Raw genomic sequence first — 16,358 nt, 5'->3', positions numbered from 1 at the left:
CTGCAGTGGGGCTGCACCTCCTTTGTGGTTCCAAACAGGTCATCTTTGGTCCAACACCTAAAGCCCCACTCGGCCCTTGCACATCTTCCTTGGCAGGTTAGCCTACCCTTGTGGGGTCATAGTCTCTGTCCCAAGGGGCTAATCAAAGTGTTTTTTTTCTAACCACACATCTTTCTGGTTTTCTCCATCTTTTTTATTTCCAGTGATGTACATCCCTTGTAGATTGAGACTGTGAGTCCCTGTCTTTCTGCCTTGCCCTTTAAATGGACCATTTTACGTGCTGCCTGTCTGTGTCTTGTCTGTTAGCCAGAGCTAAGTTCCTGGAGGGCGTTTGCCTCATCTGATACTCTGGGGAACCCCTTACACTGGGTCTTTAATAAGCATGTGTTTAAAGCACTGGACTTGGGAGCCCTGGAGGGTGGTGTGAAGATTTGGTTTGACCAAGGAAATAAAAGCCACCTGTCCTCAAAGGCCATAGAGTCTGAGGCTAGGCAGACACCAAACAGTGGACCTCATCAAGAAGGCCAACTCGTAGGCACACAGTCCACTTTGAAGCTGGCTGTGGATGATGGAAGGACAGAGGTGGAGATAAGTCAGGGATGGTGTTGCATTTATCTACTTACATGTGACTCTCCCTACTTCTTAAAGGTTGATTTATTTAAAATAAATTCTGTGGATTTTGCTTTCTTGCTTTGACTGGAAACTCCCTGGTAAAAAAGGACTTGGTGGTGTTTGTCTCTCTAAGACTGTCTCTCTGTCTCTTTGACTGTTTATTCTGTCTCTGTGTCTGTGTCTCCTGATCCAAGTGGGACCAGTGATTGGATCCTCAATGTGGTCTGGATTCCTGAGTCCACCCCTTAACCAGGAGTCTCAATACTGTTCATTCATTCATTTCATTCCACATACCTGGAATTGAAGCCTGGAACGCAAATAACATGCAAATCCGTGGCTCTCCGGCACTTTTTAAAACCAGACCTGTCTGTGGAGCTGGCCAGAGAGCCCTCCTGAGCCAAACACACCAGTCAGGACTTCCAACCCACTCTGCTAACAGCATCCCTTGTCTCCTTTCCCCTCTCCTGCACCCCTTCTTCCTCACAATCTAAAAGAAGTGCTCTACCTGTAAAGTTCACACTCCAGAGAATAAAACATAAGGAAGCACCAGCTTCTGAAAAATCTTCCACTATGTTGATAAAATGGTTTTATCTGTGTGAGTTAGAATGAGTCTCTTATAGCCTCCAGGATATTCTTGAATTCTGATATTTTTCTAGGCATGGTTAAGATTTTTTGGCCATTTGAAAATGGTTGGAGCGAGGAGGGAAGCCTTCAAGCCATTCTTACTTTCTGATTCCTGAATGTGGTTAAAGGTAGCTGATAATTGCCTGGATCTGCATGTCCATCACCAAACAGGGAGAAGACTCCTTCAAAGTAGAACCTGGATCAGATCATGAGTCAAAGTCAACCTCTGTCCCCAGCTGCTCCTGGGATGCCTGGCGTGGCCTTGCACTGCAGAAAGTTACAAAGGGCCTGGGGAGAAGGTGGGGAGGCTTGTTCTGTTCCTTAAGGAATTCATGTTCCAGACACTCTTCTGAACTCCAGGGAAACTGTTTTGCTTCCTTGTGTACCTGTGTCCCATTTCCCATCAGCCTATCACCGGTCAGTGATCTCTGCCTACCATGGCCTACGAGGACCTACACTGTGGGCCCACCACCCCTCCAACAGCCTCCCCCACCCCTCAGCTCAGGCTCACTGGTCTCGGCCACACAGGCCTCCTTGGTGTTTAACAAACCAAACTTGCTTCCACCTCACAGAGGTTCTACTTCCTGCTTCCTGTGTCTGGAGGGCTTTTCCCCAGATAGACTCCCTTGCTTCCTACAGGCTCTGGTGCACTGTCAACCCCACACCTCAATTCTCACACTCCCTGGCTCCATTGCTTTCATTCCTTCTCCATAGCATTTCCGATATGACTCTATTATTTACTCATTTGTTCTGTCTGTCCCTCACTAAAATCCTATTCATTCTGTGTCCCAGGTGCCTCGAACAGTGGAAGGAGAGGATTGTTGAAGGAGTGAAGGAATTACTCAGCGTCCCTTCCATTTTGACAGCCTCTTCTCCAAACCTTGGGTCTGGTTTACTGTAAAAGCCGGGGTCTCTGGCTTCAAATGCATTATCCACCTAGCAGAACTGTCTCCTTCCAATGACATTAACAGTAAGAATAAGCATTTATTGAGGCCTTTTGTGCCAAACACTTTATATACATTATCTCATTTAATCCTGACAAGTGCATGACATAGGTGCTGTTACTATCCCTATTTCTCAGATGAGAAACCACAGAGCGTAGGGGTTGGCTAAGTTAGCCCAAAGTCTCAGAGTGACAGTGATAGGAAGAGGGACTCCAAGCCAAGAACATATGTCCCCAAATCCCTTAGAAAGCCCCATGAGGTGCTGCTTCCACACAGCCAGCACTGTTGCATCTTAACAGGGCAAGCACCTGACGTGGACATCATGGGAGTTCTATCAACGTGAAACCAAAGAGGAAAACTTTGGTGAGGTCTGCAAAGGCTAACCCTCCCTCTTTTGTCTCCTGAGAGGGATTGAGGTCCTTGTCTCTTCACCTTAGATTGGAGGGTCAGGCGGCATGGTGGGGTCCCTCTGCCTTTGGGTTCATTTCCTCTCAGCTTCTCCAGAAAGAGGTACCGAAGAATTCCCTTCACGCCTCCTACCACAACCCATTCTCCCACTGCCTTTCTTTTGCCTCCCACTCTCATCCCCAATTCTGGGTTGCCCACATTAGCACGTTTTCCTTTGGGGCCTCTGGTCCTAACCTAGAAGGGGGAAGGGCTGAAGATAGGAGGGTGATGAGGAGGGAGACACCAAGCAGGTGGAGCTCATCCCCACAGGGGCCCAGGAATCAAGGGTGTGTGCGTGGGGACATCTGGAGACATTTCTGGTGTTCCACAGTGTTCCATTTTGTCTTTTCGCTTGTTTCTGTGTCTCATGCTCTGTCCCCTCAGTATGGAGTTTCCTCAGCCATTCCAACTGGTTTGAGAATCTCAGGAATGTGTAGCCCTGTGCCCTCCTGCTCCCCACCCCCACCTCCGTACACAGAGCCCCTGTAGAGGTGGAACTTAGTTCAAGCTAGAGGCCGGCCGAGAGGGGGAGGGTCCTCCTCTTTTACTGGAGAAGAAAGACAACACACCCTTCCTCCCACCCTCTCTCTGATTTCTTCCCCAAAATCAGTCTGCACTTGCAGCTCCCTCTCACACAGACTGGCCTTTCCCACCCTCACCCCTCACTGGGGGCCTCTGTTGATGGTAATTACTCCTAATTGTTTTCTCTTGGCTCACGAGGCCTTCCTTGCCTACCCTGAGCCAACAGTTCTGTGTCTGCTCAGAAAATGGGCTCAACTCAGACCAGAGGCAAGCCTCTTTGGGTCTCAAAACTCAGACTTTAGATCTAATACAGAGTGCAGTTTTGACCATGGGTGAGCTGTAAGGAAGGCTGCTGCTTGGACTCAAGGCAGATTGCAGCAAGAAATACTGATCAGACTTCAGGAGCACATTCCAGCAGCAAGGCTCCTGGAGAAGCTCTAAGCATTTCCTTCCATGAGGATCTTAGTAGCAGAGAGCTTGGGCCTGGCCTGGGGGACTGGACTCCTGAATGGGGTCTCTGAGCCCTGCAGCTGAGGCCTTGGTGGTATGGAGCTGCCTATCTTACCGTCCAAGGCCTTTCTCCACCGGAAGACCAGCCTCCGGCCCCATACATCATCCTATGCCAGTGGGGTGAGCAGGCCTTTTGCCAGAGCTTGAGACGAGACCATCACAGTCACACACATGTAAGCATGGAGGCTTTGTATTGCTCCCTCCTGGTGCCCCCAGCTTCTGGATCAATACTATGGTAACTGGTGTAGGGAGGAAGATGAGGGTGAGAGAGGGGGACTGGGGATGGTGGGGGTAGACACGCACACACTGTCCCTTTTTCCCTCTGCAGGGCTGCTGACCCTGATTCATTCTACCTCCAGAGGAAGATCCTTAGTGATCCAGGGCTCTTTAGAATCCTATATAGCCCTTGGAAAATTATTTTGGGGTGTTAGCCAGAGCGAAGAGAGGACATAGAAGTGTTTAATTAATTAATTAATTCAAAAATAACTAAGTGCCTACTCTATGCCAGATCCCTGTGTTAGGTGCTGGAAATGTCCTCAGTCTCCCAGTCCAAGCACATAACACTTTGCTCTGGTCCCAGCCTAAAACATTTTGTCCCCAGGCCCTGTTCCTGGCACCACCACCATCAGCCTGAGCCTCCTCTCTCTCTGCATTCCATGCCTCCCTGACTCACTGCTACTTTGCTCAGCTGCAGAGCACATTTTCTAGTGAGCAGAGAAGCCTCTGCAAGAAGGGGCCTGAGGAATAGACATGAGGATGGAGAAAAGGCCAGTTTCACTCAACCCCAGACCTCCAGGGGCGTCTCAAAGACCTGCTATAAAGGATCTGAGCTCAGAGATTTCCTTTAGATTCTGGAGTGAGATGGCTACACCATCTAGACCTGGGTCTCTCCTTTCTTCTTTCCCATGATTGGACCAAGGAATCAAATTAGGTTTGTTACTTTTTTAAAGTAAACTCTGTGCCCAATGTGGAGCTTGAATTCACAACCCCAAGATCAAGAGTCACATGCTCTACTGACTGAGCCAGCCAGGCACCCCAAATTAGGTTTTTATCAGAATGTCTACTTGGATCTGAGAGTGTCTTTTTATTCATCCGTCCATCCATCTACCCATCTGGTTATCTATCTTCTGTTCATTCAACCATTCACTCATCTATTTTTTTAGGACCTACCCTGTGACAGGAACTGGGAAGAGAGGGATGAATATGGTATGGTTGTTAGTCTATTCTTTGGTCCCCAGGGTATCCCTCTCAGTCTCAGCTACTGCCTCAGAAGCTAGATTTCTCTTCCCTCACATGGGGGGCCAGACTCCAGCTGAGGAGGTCTCACAATAGGTAACTAGGAGTTCTGAACCAGTGGCCACTGGTAATCGGGGCCAGTCAGGGGAGTGGGGGCCAGGCTAGTGGTTGGAGGAATGAGGAGGCACTTGGCCAGGCCACTGAGCCCATCACTGTGGTTTGGCTCCTTTGGTGAAAAAATAGCCAGTTTGGACAAGTGTCTGCCTGTGTCCTGAGCTCTGGGTTGCTCCCAGACAGGAGTCGCTCCATTAAACAAACCACAGCCAAGGGCAACAGGGGCCCAGAGAGGACTAGAAGGGGGAGTGGGAACATGGGGCTCAGGACAGGACTTGAGCCAAGCCTGTCCATCCCAGGCATAATGGTGCAAGTGAGGCCTGCTTGGTGGGTTGGAGGTATGCGTGTGCATCATGAGAGCTGCAGGTGAGTCTGGAGAGAGAAGCCAAAACCAGACTCACAAAGAGAAGACAGCTACAAAGGTAAATAGGGTCAGCAATCTAGAATCTGTTTTAGGGCAAGAGTTGAAGATTCTTCACCCCAAAGCACCCAGATAGGTACAGAAGGTTATGACGGCACCAGAGGGTGTGTGTGTGGTGTGTATACTCTAGTCACATATGAGTTTGGGTCTTTAGTATTTATTTTTTCTATGTCTTCCACTTCATTCTAAAATCAGTAGGACTCTGAGTGGTTTCGGCTTCTCTGGGCCTCTCCTCCCCTTCCCACGTGTGGCTGAGGGCGAGTTAATGGGACCTGTACACACAGAGGCTCACACAGCCTTGAAGACAGAGGCCCATTCATACCAGGACACTGCGGCACCTCTCTCCCAGGCTGGCCTGCGGTCCTGCTCCTGTGGTACCAACACGCACAAGTGAGAGACGTGCGCCTTTGCACATGCAACCTTGCTCTCAAGCACGCACATACAAAGCCACACTCAGGCTCTGTTAACCCTTCACTTCCATGTGCAGGGCCTCTGGGCTCTTAGTATGGGATCTGGCTTTGCCTTTCTCAATCCCTTTACGCAGCCCAAGTCCCATCTGAGTTCATCCTTGAACAACCTCGTCAGGATCCCAGGGAATCCACCATGGGCTTGCAAAGCCTCCCAGTGCCCAAGACGGGGAGTGAACACAATCTCAATCAGAGACAAGATGGAGGCATTTCCCTCAAAATCAAGGACTATTACAGTCTGGGTTCAAATCACTGCAAGCTGTGGGGCCTCAGACAAATTATTTAACCCCTCTGGGCATCAGTTTCTGAACTGATATGAGTACAGGAAAACTTGAGGTCCACAGATAAGCCTACTAAAATTATATGCAAAACACGTAGAATTCTACATTTTGCTAGAAAGAGGCTTCAGAAGTTTAGCCAGCTTCTCATAAATCCCTTGAACACCTCAAAGCTTAAGAACCAGTAAACTTATTTTATCTTATTTTACTTCATTTTATTATTTTTTTCATCATGGCACGTATACTCTTAATCCCCATCCCCTATTTCACCCATCCCCTCACCAACGTCTCCTCTGGTAACCATCAGTTTGTTCTCTATAATTAAGAGTCCATTTCTTGGTTTGTCTCTCTCTCTTTTGTTTCTTTGCTCATTTGTTTTGTTTCTTAAATTCCACATATGAGTGAAATCATATGGAATTTGTCTCTCTCTGACTTATTTCACTCTCTAGCTCTATCCATATTGTTGCAAACAGCAAGATTTGAAAAAAAGATTTCATTCTTTTTGATGGCTGAGTGATATTCCATTAGGTATGTATGTATACACACACACACACACACACACATACACATGTACACATATACACATACATTTCTTTATCCATTCATCAGTCAGTGGACACTTGGCCTGCTTCCATAGTTTGGCTATTGTAAATAATGCTGCAATAAACATAGGGGTGCTTTGAATTAGCGTTTTTGTATTTTGGGGATAAATACCTGGTAATGTGATTAATGGATCAGTTATAGGGCAGTTCTATTTTTAATTTTTTGAGAAACTTCCATACTATTTTCCACAGTGGCTGCACTAGTTTGCCTTCCCACCAACAGTGCAAGAGGAACCAGTGAACTTTTGGAACTTTCCAGAACTCTATAGGAGTTGAGTGCTTGTAAGTGATACAAACATGGCCATTGAAAATCCACTCAATCATCTAAAGTCAGTGTCAAACCCACCCTGTACTACCTAGTGCCTAAAGTTTTCTCACATGACTCCCACTCCTATACCCCCAGCTTGGGGAACTGCACACCTTATATCTATGAAGAGCCCAGGTCAGGCTCAACTGAGGGTCTCCCATCTGATGGACTTGGGATGGGGTCACACTGGGGTCACACTAGAGGGTCAAGCCCAGCAGGGTTTAGGAGGAAAGAAAGAATGGTGATAGATATTAGAAATAATAATCATGATTCTGATGTGTATTGAGTGCTTAACATGTGCTAAGCATTGTGTAACCAACCAATGAAGTGAATAATATCATTATTCCCATTTTATAGATGAGGAAATGAGTTCAGTCAAAATTGTCAATTGCTCAGGATCCCTCCACCAGTAAGTGGTAGAAGCTAACACTGACAGCAAGTCCGTTTGACTCCAAAGTCTTTTAAAAAGAGAAGGAGCGAGAGGGCATTGAGGGGACAGCCCCATCCCTGGTGACATTTCAGGTGAATTGAGTACCTCAGTGCAGCATTTGGGGCACAAAGCTGCATCAGAAATCTCCTCTGGGGAGAAAGGGCCAGAGCCAGCAGTCTGCCTGAGCCAGTCCTTGGGGGTATGAGGACAGCAAGCAGGCTGGGCTGAAGGCACTGGCTCTTGAGGGCTTTCACCAGGTCTCAAAGACCTCTTTGTTCAGTGCTCCGACTTCTACAAAGAACTCTCCAACCCAGAGTCCTCTGGAACCTTGGCCTGATCCATCAGCATACAAGGGTCTCCAGTCCCACTCACCCTCTGCCAGAGAACAGCTAGCCCCCATGAAGCCATGGGGTCTCTAAAAGGGTGGGTGGCTGAGGAACCAGGGCCAGACAGCTAGGGACAGGGAGTGGGCAGGAGGGACTAGGTCAGGGAGAATGAGAGTGGGGGGGCTGCCTGCTGGCTGCTCCCCAAACAAACACATTTTCTCCTTTTGAGGCAGAGAATCAAAGAGTTACCAGCTGTTTATTTTTACATTGCTTAAAAGAGTTTTGCAAATTCTTACCAATTGCTGTTGAAGAGCTCAGAATTTCCCCCAACCACTTGATAGAGTTCGCCAACCTCTTTCCACAATCCTTCCCATTGCCCCCTCAGCCTCTGCAATATCAAAATGAGCAGGGGAAGGGGCATCTGGCTGGCTTAGAAGGTAGAGTATGTACGCTTTGATCTCGGGGTCATGAGCTGAAGCTTCACTTTGGGCATAGAGCTTATTATAAAAAAGAAAAAAAAAGAACAGGAAAAGTAGGAAAATATGACAGTTGAACTCTTAATGGATGTCCTTGCACTTAATTCCAGCCCCTCATCCCCAGACTGGAGTCTAGAAGGAACTAGAGAACACAGGAAGGAGCCCTAGTCCCAAGGAGCTCTGGAGGATGCCATGGATCCCCTAGGGAGGGGGAGCAAGGAATCTCCAACTCCTTTCCTAGCCCCGCTGCTGGACCCTCCTAACACCCTCCTCTGCCATTCTTGTCACTCTTTTTGCCTTGGCCCTTCTGGATTTGGGCTCCACCTCCTTTCTGAGGGTGAGGATGGTGGTCTTTGTTGCATTTCCCCAACCCCAGAAGAATATGACTTATAGCTCTACCAGAGCCTCCATTTCTGTGACTTTGTTTCCTTGTCCTCCTTTGCAAGGGACAGTATGAGGCTGTTCTCAGAGAGCTTTCGTTTCTCCCCACTCATGGAACACTTCCTGCAGGTGCCCTGGTCTCTGCTTGCAGTCACTTCCTGTTCCAGCACAGGCATCTTCCCAGCCTGATAGCCTGGCCCAATTTCACAGCCAATTCCAGAGACTTCCTGTCTTTGCAGAGCAGTGTGACCTAGGGGCCTCAGGGACTGAGATGGTTCAAATGCGGGCTAGAAACTACTTAGGACACCAGTAGGGAGTGGGGACACCAAATAAAAAATTAATCACTTAATTTCCAATATTTGACTTATTTTAAAGTCTAGAAGTAATCATCATGATAAAAGTCACAAGTTTGTTGGACTTCTTTACATTTACTTTACCGTTAGAATTGCTTCTATTTTGAATACCAATCCTTTCAAAGCCGGCACTTGTAATGGTTTTAATCTAGCTCCAAGGGCTCTGTGTTGTCTCTAAGCAAGAGAAAAAAAACATCCTGGAAAAGTCAGCCCTCTGTGTCCCCAAAAAGGGGGGTGGAGGGATGGTGGGGTACCACAGAAAAAGGGCAGAGGATTGGGGCTGAGGGCCTTAGGTTCAACCCCAGAACCGTCATTTGCTACTTGAGGCTTACCCTCTCTGACTTCCATTTTCTCCTGTCTAGATGGGCATAAAGTTATCCCACTGTCTACTTCAGGGTATTATAATGAAGGTCAGATGGGATTGCAGATGTCAGAGCACATTGAAAATAGTCACAACATCAACATTAATCATCATTAGAGCAAAGAGTGGAGGTAAGATCCTGGAGAGACACCCCAAAGCTTTATAGTGGCATTTTGCCCACCTCTTGGCCTCTAAGCCAGCCCAAAGATATCCAGGGAAGGAGACCCCAGGCCTTCTCTCTAATTCTGGCCTCACAACTTTGTGAGAATGGTCTCTGTATTGCTGATAAGCACCTTTTGGTTACCTGAACATGTACATTGAACAACAGTGGTTTACGTTTAACCAAGGCCCATTTCCAAAAGGCCTGCTTTGCTAGTGACAAACAGGTCTCTCCAGTCTCCAGGGGAAGTGAACCCATTTGAGGGATCCCTGACCAGGTAGGGCTTCGTGGTCCCTGTGCTGTTGATGGGGACTGTCACATCCAGGTTCGCTGTCTTCCTTCTGGCCGGGGCAGAATGTGGCCTTGTGTGCAGTTTCTATCCCGGCAGGCGCACAGGCACAACCCACCGGTTGAAACTCGGCCCTCCCTGGACAGCCCTCAAGCACTGCATTTTTTTTCAGTTGCTCTCACCAACCCCACAAATGAAATTATCTTCCCTGCTTGTGCCCTTTGGCTGTTTCTGTTTCAGGGAACCGTGGGCTCAATAAGCTCCACTGTTCTACCCAGCTGGCCAAACAGCCTCGTCTCTGTTTTCCTGGCCAGACCCTGGGGCCTGGAGTCCTGCCTCCGGGAATTCCAGAATTCGAGAATGTTAGAGCTGGAAGAAACCTCAGCCCTCACCCAGTCCTGCCCTAACCGCTGTACAGATGGGGAAACTGAGGCCCAGGGAGGGAGGGGAAGGCTTTAGGAGCTCAGAGCCTCAGCGTTTCCTGTCAGCCTAGCTCATGCAGGCAGCAGCCATAGCCACCATCCCTGGCCTGCTGGCCTGCCTGCCATGGAGAGCTCAGACTCTCCCAGGTAGCCTGCCCCATTGCTGGAACAATAGGAATGTTCTTCCTAATGTCGGGCTAAAATTGGCCTCCTACCTCCGTTTAACACTCACCTATCTGTGCAATCTCCATGGAGATACGACTAACCTGGACAGAACAACTGGAAGTCAATTCACCATCAAAGGGAATGGAATAGACTGTCGGGGACCATTCTTGGGCAGCCCTTGCCTACAGGACTAGAGAGAAGGCCAAGCATCTGGATCAGAGGGACCCGGGTTCAGTTTCGCTCTGTTGTTTCAGAGTTGTGTGATGATGGTGTGTTACTTAACCTGTTTAAGCTTTAGTCCCTTGTCTGTAAAAACAGGAATAATGGTAGCTGCCATCTCGAAAGGCTGCTGTGAGGATGCTGTGGGATGAAGTGGAGAGTGATTTGGCATGGAGCTGGTGTGTGGTCAGAATACAGCCGCTGTGGGTTTCATTGATGCTGTTGTAAGAGCACAGGCTCTAGATTCACATTGCCTTCATTTGAATCCCAGCTCCTTCACTTACTATGTAACTTACTTGACTTTGGACAAGTTACTTAACCTCTCTGGGCCACATATTCTGCATCAGTTTGGATATTTTTGGTTGTAAGTTACAAAAAAAAAAAAAAAAAAGGAAGGAAGGGAGGGAGGGAGGGAGGAAAGAATCCAGCTCAATTTTCTTAATAATGGACTTTATTAATTCACATGAAAATCCTAAAGTCATGAGAGTTTCAGGAATAGTTTGATCAGGACTTCTGCTTATTCTCTATGATTCTTCTGGCTTTGCCTTCCTGATATGTTGGTTCATCCTCAGTATGGTTCACCCATGATCCTAAGATGGCTGCAGACAATTCTAGGCCTCCCACCTGTACATATCACAGTCTAGCATAAAACGGAAAGAGAGGTCTTTTCTTCCCTCATTATTAAGTCAAGTTCTAGTCTACACTTCACTTCAGGATCAACCTGAAGGTGTTCCTCTGGCATGGCTATGGGGTTACCCTGATTGGCTCAGTTCTATTGGGGCCTACCCTCAGACCTGGGACTCGGGTCAACCCTGCCTAGCCTGCAAGTCTGCTACACAGTGTGGGTGGGATATGATGATGGCTGCATGGAGAGGCAACCACCATGCATTTGTAAGGACTAAATGCAATAATGCATGCAAAGCTTTTAGAGCAGTTGTCTGACACCCAGTGTTAACTGTTTGTCATTAACTATTAATGTTATTCATATCCTGAGCACATTCCATCAGTCACTTTTCAAAGGCACTGCTGAGGGCCAGTTTGGGGGACTGTTCCAGTTGTGTCACCAAGCCCTCTCCTTTCTGTTTTTGTTTTTTTTTTTGTTTTTTAACATTTATTTATTTTTGAGAGAGGCAGAGATGGAGTGTGAGCAGGGGAGAGGCAAAGAGAGACAGAGACACAGAATCTGAAGCAGGCTCCTGGCTCTGAGCTGTCAGCACAGAACCCGATACAGGGCTCGAACTCACAGACTGCGAGATCATGACCTGAGCCAAAGTCAGATGCTTCACCAACTGAGCCACCCAGGCTCCCCAAGCCCACTCCTTTCTACCTCACAGCAGCCATGTTGCTGCAGCCCTCCTCCCTGTTTCTTTCTCTCTTGGGCCCCTCCTCAGCCTCAAGCCGTTGGGAATGCTTTTAGGCCCTGCAGTGCCGACAGCCTGCTCTTGATCATGGCTTATAACTCCCTAACCCTCTCCTAGCTCCAGGGTACAGCTGTGCTGCCCAGCTCTTTGTCCTGAAAGTAGGGTTTCCTTTATAGTCTCTCCACATCTTTTTAAAAAAAATTTTTTTTTCAACGTTTATTTATTTTTGGGACAGAGAGAGACAGAGCATGAACGGGGGAGGGGCAGAGAGAGAGGGAGACACAGAATCAGAAACAGGCTCCAGGCTCTGAGCCATCAGCCCAGAGCCCGACGCGGGGCTCGAACTCACGGACCGCAAGATCGTGACCTGGCTGAAGTCGGACGCTTAACCGACTGCGCCACCCAGGCGCCCCAGTCTCTCCACATCTTAATTTGTCCCTCCAAAAGTTGCTTTAAAGCATCCTGGACCCTAGCTCCATTCTCCCCTTTGATCTGTGTCATTCAAAAAACACCAGCTCCAAAATACAGGGGAAAGATAATACATCATCCTCTGCTGGCTCCATAAATTATCCCAGGAGAGATCAACTTTCTCCTCTGGACAAAAGTTTAAGGGTGTCCTTAGTGGCATGTGTTCTACCAACCTGAGTCTAGGCAGATTAAACCCAAGTCTTGGTGATGCAAAAATGCAAGAGATTTCTTACAGGAAAGAACTTCACATTCATGGTTAGTATTGGAATCTATTATTTTCAGATGACTGATGCTGTGAGCTTCTCTTTGACCTTCTTGCTACAGCAGAGAGACCATGAGTGGTTCTGGTTACCAAGACTCTGGTCAACACTAGCCCCTTGCCAGAGCCTGGAGAAATGTGTCTGGATCCCTTCTTGTCTTACTGGTGCCATACAACTTAGTCCATTTGGTATCTTTCCAAGGATCTGCCCAATGGCCCTGGGAGGTGGTGGTGGGGGGCTTATAAAGTTTACAGGTAAGAGTGCCAGGCTGGATGACTTTACATAGTTTGTGTAAGATCACCTAGCTAGGGGTGTCTGGGTGGCTCAGTCGGTGAAGCATCTGACTCTTGATTTTGGCTCAGGCCATGATCTCACGGTGGTGAGATAGAGCCCCAAGTTGGGCTCTGTGCTGAGCATGGAGCCTGCCTTGGATTCTCTCTCTCCTTCTGCCCCTCCCCCCCTTAAAAAAAAATCACCCAGCTAAAAAGTGAGAGAACTGGGACTTGAATCCCGGCCTCCTGCCTCCTGAATGCAGTTCCAGTGTTGTCTCACTGCTGCAGATCCACATCTTGCCTTTGGACTGGTCCTTGGGAAAGAATACCTTGAGAAACTGGAGTCAGGCCTGTGTCTTCGTGCACACCCCAGCCTGAGCCAGAGCAGGGGCTGGCCAGTGCAAATGATCAGGGAAGGGCTCTAGAGCCAGCTCTGACCCTGCCTGGCCTCTTCTCCCAGCAGGGGAACACAGTGGGGGGATCCCAGGAATTAGACCAAATCCTTAGCTCCATCTGTAAACATGGCTGCAGTCTCCTTCAGATTCCTTGAGCTCCATTCACATCTTGCTGGGTGAATCTCTCTCTGTTTTTGGCTTCAGTCTCCTCCCTATGTCTCTCCTCTCCATCGGACTTTGATTTTCCTCTCTCCTGGCCTGTTAGTCTCTTGATATCCAGTGTATCTTGGTTGGCCTTTATCTCTTGTTGATGTCACCTTTCTTCCTCTCCCTCAGTTCCTCCTCCTGAACTTCCAGGTCAAGCAGGCAAGGGGGGGCTCCAGGAGAGGGGCTGCTGAGCTGCCTCTTCTCCCTCTCTCTCCCCCACCAGTGCCCTCCCCTGGCAGCTGCCCTGCACACTTCTCTTGGGCCCTGGCTCCTCATCACCATAGCCAGGTCTTCCTTGATGTGTGGGGCTGAGACAAGGCACAGGGAGGCCGTTAGAGCCACTTCTCTGGATACAAAAGCCTCTTTCTCCCCCTCAGAGATGAGGTTTCCAGGCAGGTTATTTTTATAGCAGGGCTCAGGCAGGATCCTTCAGAGAAAATAAACAAAGTCCCACACACCAGTCCTTCACACCCCTCAGTCCCTTCCCTGGAGAGGGGTCTGGCCTGGCTGTGCCCGCACAGGGACACCCACCACCTCAGAGGGGCTACAGGGGCTGCTGCCTGGCTGGAAGAGGCTGGGAGGTCCAGCTGGGGAAGGAGCACTTGGAAGGGAGACAAAGGTCCTCTGCAGCTGGCCCCAAGGGGTCCGGGAGGAGAGGGCTGAACTCCTAGGGACCCCATCTCACAATGTGGGAAGAGGTCTCCATTCCATATCTGCAGGGGAGAATTAAATTCAAATTCAGATTTAACCCAAATTTTCTAAATGCCTACCAGGCACCGTGCTTGGAAGTTTCAAACACATTTCACTTATTCCTCATGGTGGAATCCAGTAGAATTCAGATGGACAAATTGCCATTTTGTACCCACTGCTATATGCCCTGTTTTAGGTGCTTGAAAGACAAGAATAAACGAGACACGTAGGGGGCTGTTCTCATAGAGCTTTCCAACTGGTGGGGGTCTAGATTCCTCAGTACAAAAACTTGAGGTAGGTAGTATTATACTCATTTTGCAGGTGAGAAAACTGAGGCTTAGTGAGATGAATGACTCATCCAGGGGAAGCTTGGGCCTCAGAAGTCAAGGGCATCAGGGATCAGCAATCTCTTGGGGACAGGTTTCAGCTAAGAGGCTGTAAAGGACAAAAAGCCTGAGCAGGGATAAGGGAACAAGGGACAAATCCACATCCAGCCTTCCTGGGGTCCCCGGCCCCCATCATTCCAGATCTAGGGTAGGGCACACGAGGTTCCTAATCCTTGAAGGTAGGCAGGCAGGCAGTGATGCCTCGTCTAACAGAGCCCCAGAAAGGAAGGCCTTTCATAACTAGGTTCCCTGGAGTCCCCTCAAAGCTCCTTTATGAGGCAGCCTCAGGTTGAAAGGACTTCATAAATCATGTGCATTCCCCGTTTGGCGACAAAAATACCCAACCCCTGCACGTCCCTGCCCAGTGGAGGCAAACAGAACTCACTGAAGCAAAGTGCGAGTCCACACAGGCAGCCACTGTCCTCGCCTCCCTCAACAGAGTCTGTCCCAGGACTCAGGCCCCTCTCCCTCTCTGGACACAGAATTCCAGATACCAACCATTCACACTAATTACCCTTCAGGAGGAGTGAGCTTCCTTCCACGTGCTTCCTCAGCCCCACTGTTCCTTCAGCCTTTTCATGACTAATAGTGGAATGAAGGAATGTGTTCAGAAGTTCCAAGTATCAGTAGGTAGAGTTCTAGAGCGTTCTTGAAGAGCCAGAGGAGGCCCAAATAACACGTTCTGGTATCTGTACTTCGTCATCTTTAAAATGGAGCTAATAACCCTTGTGTTGTTGTCTTACCAAGAGCTTATACGCAGGCAGTGTTTAGCACGGTGCCCGCCACATGGTGAGTGCTCAAGGAGTCCGAGCCACTGTTGGCCCTCCTCCCCAGGAAAAGGCTAAGTATTTACTCATTCATTCAGTTTATTGAGTGCCTGTATGTGCTGGGCACTGGGGGCTCAGGGTCTCCTGACGCCCAGCCTCCAGCCTCCGGGGGTTCACAGAGTGGAGGCTGTTCAGACAGACCTTACCCTCGGGACTCCCAGGATCAGGCAGGGCCGAGTATGGGGCATCCCCTTTAAAGTCCACCGGTTTACTTCCCACCCACCGCTTTCCCTGGTTGCAGTTTGTTGTTTTCATTCTGCTAGGGGCTGACCTCAGCATGGTTTAATGGCCTCGCCTCCTGTGGCCCCTCTCAACTGACACCTGGAATGCCACTCTGCGCCGCCTGGGCCTCGCTGTCGCTGCTAATGAGGTTTCCTAACAAAGCCCTGCCTCGCTGGAGTCTGCTCAGAGGGACTTCTGGACTGCAGCCTGGGGACCCGGGCTCTGTGGGAGGAAGGGGATGTGGCGAGGGGGGAGGGCGGAGGGAACACACATTTCTTTCAGAGAAGGCCGACGACCGGGTGGGGGAGGGAAGGCCCGCAGCTCCTCTAGGCCTGTGGCCACTGGCCGGTCACTGGGGCACTGATGCTAAACCCCAGGCTCTGGGGCCGTCTCTGTAGTCAACCAGAGCAAGGGCTGAAGGGGACAGGACCAGGGGTAGGGCCTGGGCCTCCAGGGCCACACCTAGCACAGTGCCCTGCACAAGGGGGCCCTGGCTCAGTGTGTGCTGGTGGCCTCTCTCTAGTCTGCAAGATGGCCTTGTGTGTGCCCAGCCGTTGTCCCCTCTGTCCCCTCCCATCTGCCCCGGGGAAGCTTCGTGTGCCAC

The sequence above is a fragment of the Leopardus geoffroyi genome, chromosome B4, assembly GCF_018350155.1.
Source record: "Leopardus geoffroyi isolate Oge1 chromosome B4, O.geoffroyi_Oge1_pat1.0, whole genome shotgun sequence".
In the NCBI taxonomy this organism is placed as follows: Eukaryota; Metazoa; Chordata; class Mammalia; order Carnivora; family Felidae; genus Leopardus; species Leopardus geoffroyi.
This window is presented reverse-complemented; position numbering follows the sequence as displayed.